Source organism: Carcharhinus amblyrhynchos, chromosome 18 (genome assembly GCF_965287045.1).
Source record: "Carcharhinus amblyrhynchos chromosome 18, sCarAmb.v2.hapA, whole genome shotgun sequence".
NCBI lineage: Eukaryota > Metazoa > Chordata > Chondrichthyes > Carcharhiniformes > Carcharhinidae > Carcharhinus > Carcharhinus amblyrhynchos.
In genome coordinates, this window is record NC_137341.1 from 51,328,710 (window position 1) to 51,333,674 (window position 4,965).

General features: G+C 43.6%; 1 non-coding gene across 1 annotated transcript; it reads left to right on the plus strand.

Annotated features, from left to right (window-relative positions):
- The first annotated feature begins 3,064 nt into the window (after nt 1–3,064).
- On the plus strand, nt 3,065–3,263 carry LOC145355196 (U2 spliceosomal RNA). Its single transcript, XR_013888933.1, has one exon. It is a non-coding gene; the product is annotated as a U2 spliceosomal RNA (small nuclear RNA).
- The last annotated feature ends 1,702 nt before the right edge of the window (nt 3,264–4,965 follow it).

Sequence of the window (4,965 nt, forward strand, 5' to 3'; positions counted from 1 at the left end):
TCAAACCATTGTTAATAAAACTGGCCCAAAAAATGGCTCAGGATGAAGCATCAACAGACAATGTGTCAAGAACCTGGCTTTGAGCAGAGCACACGACATGACATAAACCACCATCATTTCAGACACTACAGCGTGATTAAAGTATACATGTTTTTCCTATTATCTGACTTGTTGAGGACTACGGTAATGCACAATGCCAAGGTATAAATAAAAATGTGTGGGGATTGCAAAAATAAGAGCTGGCCTCTAAATTGGTAGTTACTTTGATAATTGTATACAAATGTACTCACCTGCTGAGAATTCCGAGTTTACCAAAGAAAATTGTCCACAAAAGCATCTCAAATAAGACATCATCCACTATATCCATTTCTGATTAAAATAAATTATTTCCTCCCACCCCTCCCATTTTCATGAAGAACAAGACCATTAAAATGTTAATGTTCAAAACTTGATATAGAGACCAAACAATTGCAGACCTCGATTTGTTGCTAATATGGAAAAAACATTCTAGAGTCTGGAGATGAAAGCCATGTTAAGATGCTTTTAGCATTTCTCTGCTAATAGGTTTTGAGCAGGAAATAACTTTGAAGTGACAGTCTTAAAATTATCAAGGGTTCTCCTATAGCAGTGTATTCAAGAGGTTTTAGAAAGGAAAGCATATCACTATTGTGGTATGTGATTGGCTCACAAAGGCACCACTTCCCTAACTTCCCATTCCCTCACAGACCCTCTTAAAATACTACTCCTATGTTGCTAGAAAAGACAAATGTGGGATGGACAATGTGATTCAAGCGGCTCTTCCTGGGATTTTATGGATTTAAATGTGGTTACTTGCAATATGTTCTAATGTTCTTATTGTAAAACATGCATTTATACAGTGCCTTTCATAATCTCAGGATGTCACAAAATGTTTTACAATTATGGTTTACTTTTGGAGCGCGGTAGCTGTTTTAATGTAGGAAACGCAGTAGCTAGATTTTCCGGCAGCGTTCGCCCTGAACCAAGAAAATTCCTCCCTAGGCCAATAGATCTTTTCATGGTTCGTGTCCTGCCTGCTACAATTCCCCTGATGGGCGGGATGGGACAATTCCGCCCTCGAATTCTGTGATGTTGACTGAGGGGTAAATATTAGCTAGGACACTTGTTCTCCTGCTCTTTTTTGAAATAGTATCATGGGATCTTCACCTGAAATGGCAGGTATAGACTTCAGTTTAACAACTCATCTGAAAGATGGCACCTCTGACAGCGCAACACTCCCACAGTTTTTTATTTTGCTCAGTCATAGAATTATAGATTCCCTGTGGTGCAGAAGAGGCCATTTGGCCCATCCAGTCTCCATTGACTCTCTGACAGAGTATCCTACCCAAACCCTCTCCCCTTGACCTATCCCTGTAACCCCTTACATTTACCATCCATCTAACCTACACATCTTGGGACACTAATGGAGAATTTAGTGTGGCCTTTCCACATAACCTGCACATCCATTGGACCGTGGGAGGAAACTAGAGCACCCGGAGGAAACCCACACAGACATGGGGAAAACTTGCAAGCCCACACAGTCACCCAAGGGCAGAATCGAACACGGGACCTTGGCAGTCTAAGGAAGCAGCGCTAACCACTGTGCCACCCTAAAGGAATAAAGTATCCAATAGGAATATAGATTGTTGTTAAATTAATTAAAATTTGGCATTGTTATCCCTGTCACATCTCTGTGTGGTTGAATGACATCTTGGAATGGATGCAATTGCTTGAATTGGTCATTCCAGAAAATCTGTGCAACACAAAGAATTCACATATTCTAATGCAGTCAGGTATCCCTAATTAGACATGCTTTCTAAAAATGCAGTGAATTGGACTGATCCCGTGCATGATAGTGTTAGGAACAATGTATAGCTTTAAGTTTAATTAGCATTTGTGTGTTAAGAAATGATTACTGTAGCTTCTGAGAGTTAATGGTTGTCAAATAGGAGGCAGAGACTGGGGGTCAACGGGTGCTATTCGGATTGGCGGATGGTGACTAGTGGAGTGCCCCAGGGGTCGGTGCTGGGGCCTCAGCTTTTTACCATTTATATAGATGATCTGGGGGAGGGAACCGAGTGTAGGGTGTCGAAATTTGCTGATGACACCAAGATTGGGGGAACGGCAAATTGTGCGGAGGGTGTAGAGAGTCTGCAGAAGGATCTAGATAGGCTGGGCGAATGGGCCAGGAAATGGCAAATGGAATTTAATGTTGGCAAGTGTGAGGTGGTCCACTTTGGTAGGAAGAATGGTAGGAAGGACTATTACTTACGGGGCGAAAAACTGCAGCAGGCGACGGTGCAGAGGGACCTCGGGGTCCTTGTGCATGAGTCGCAAAAACCCAGCTTGCAGGTGGTCAGGAAGGCGAATGGGATGCTGGCCTTCATAGCGAGGGGGATTGAATATAAAAGTAGGGAGGTCTTGCTGCAGCTGTATAGGGCATTGGTGAGGCCGCAGCTGGAGTACTGTGTGCATTTTTGGGCGCCGCACCTGCACAAAGATATTTTGGCCTTGGAGGGAGTGCAGAGGAGGTTTACTAGGCTGATACCGGAGTTGAGGGGGTTGAGCTATGAGGAGAGGCTGAATAAACTGGGCTTGTACTCGTTAGAGTTTAGAAGAATGAGGGGAGATCTCATTGAGACGTATAAGATGATGAATGGGATGGATAGGATAGAGGTGGAGAGACTCTTCCCACTCAAAAAAGACAGTAGGACTAGGGGGCACAGCCTCAAGATAAAAGGGGGGCGGTTTAGAACGGAGTTGAGGAGGAACTTCTTCACTCAAAGGGTGGTGAATCTCTGGAATTCTCTGCCCGTTGAAGTGGTGGAGGCTGCCTCGCTAAATATTTTTAAGACCCGGGTTGATGGGTTTTTGATAAGAGAGGGGATTAAGGGTTATGGGGAGAGGGCGGGAAAGTGGAACTGAACAGCGACAGATCAGCCATGATCTCATTGAATGGCGGGGCAGGCTCGAAGGGCTAGATGGCCTACTCCTGCTCCTATTTCTTATGTTCTTATGTTCTTAATAGCGAGTTACATAATTAAAATAGGCTTCTCGGCCTTTTGGCTAAGATCAAGTGTAGTATTGACATGCTGCACTTGGTTGAAGTCATTAGGTTGCATTTCAGATTCATTTAGAGCAATTTTTTAAAGTGGCATCTGGGCCTTTTGACTAAGATGCAGATAAGATCAAGCCTTGGAGGAGGAGCTGTGACTACTCCAATCAGCTTGGATCATGTAGATCAAGCCCAAGACAGGAGGTGAGAGCCCTGTCTTGTCAGCTTGGATCGGGAATGTCCCAACTTGTTGGGACTCTGAATTGGCTTTAATTTCACTGGATTGGAATAAAGTTTACAAAAAAAGTTGGAACGTAGTTTTGGTTTCATTAAAGATTTTTGTGAGCTTGGTGCCAAGAAGCCTGACAGGCCTCCTAGCGAGAAGGTCAGATTTTCTGGATTTGTTTGTATACATGCATTTTAAATTAGTTTCACAATCTTTGAAGTGAAGAATTGGGTTACAGATGTTTTGTATTTGTTTAGTGATTTTGGGACAAAAACACCAAGCAGAAAAGGCCATATTGACGCCTAGCGACAGGGGTCAGTGGCACACAGAGACATAGGGAAAGACAGAAAAGTAGCTCAAAGTGTGTGTGACAGAGAGTGAAGACAGGAGTTCCAAACTTTCCGATAAAACTTGCAAGGCTGCTAAGGGACTGAGTTTAGGTAACTCGTGTTTGCTCTGCAGTTGAAGTAATAGTGAGTTTATAGTTCGGGTTTGGGTGTTTCAGGGACAGATATTAGCTGGGGAAAAACATGTAGTGAAGTTCAGAAATCTGCTGGAAGAAAACTGTTTGCAACTAGAATAATTCATGCAAAAAGCCTTGGTGTAAAGACATGGTAAATCTTCATAAGAATACAAGAAATAGGAGCAGGAGTAGGCCATCTAGCCCTTTGAGCCTGCTCCGCCATTCAATAAGATCATGGCGGATCTGAAGTGGATCAGCTGGTCCACTGGTGTTTTGTATCTGTAAGGGGTGGAGTAAAAGGTCAGGTGGATTGGCCGCACTAAATTGTCATGTGTCCTAAAATCTGTGGCCTAGGGGAATTAGCAAGGTAAATACATGGCGTTACAGGAATAAGACCTGGGTGGGATGCTTTGAAGTGTGTATACTTTAATGCAAGGAGCACACGCAATAAGGTGGATGAACTTGCAGCCTGGATTGGTGCCTGGGACTTTGATGTTGTGGCCATTTCAGAGACATGGATAAAGCAGGGACAGGAATGGTTGTTGCAGGTTCCGGGGTTCAGATGTTTCAATCAGAGCAGAGAAGGCGGTAGAAGAGGGGGAGGCGTGGCTGTGTTAGCCAAGGACAGTATTACCGTGGCAGTAAGGACGTTTGATGTGGACTTGTCTATTGAGGTAGTATGGTCTGAGATTAGAAACAGGAAAGGAGAGGTCACCCTGCTGGGAGTTTTTTATAGGCCTCCAAAAAGTTCCAGGGATGTAGAGGAAAGGATTGCAAAGATGATCCTGGATAGGAGCGAAAGTAACAGGGTAGTTGTTATGGGGGACTTTAACTTTACAAATATTGATTGGAAAAGCTATAATTCAAGCACGTTAGAGGGGTCAGTTTTTGTCCAATGTATGCAGGAAGGTTTCCTGACACAGTTTGTAGATAGGTCAACAAAAGGTGAGACTACATTGGATTTGGTACTGGGTAATGAACCAGACCAGGTGTTAGACTTGGAGGTAGGTGAGCACTTTGGTGATAGTGACCACAATTTGGTTATGTTTACCTTAGTGATGGAAAGGGATAGGCATATACCAAAGGGCAGAAGTTACAGCTGGGGGAAAGGTAATTATGAGGCTATTAGGTGAGATTTAGGATACATAGGTTGGAGTAGGAAACTGCAGGGGCTGGGAACAACTGAAATGTGGAGCTTGTTCA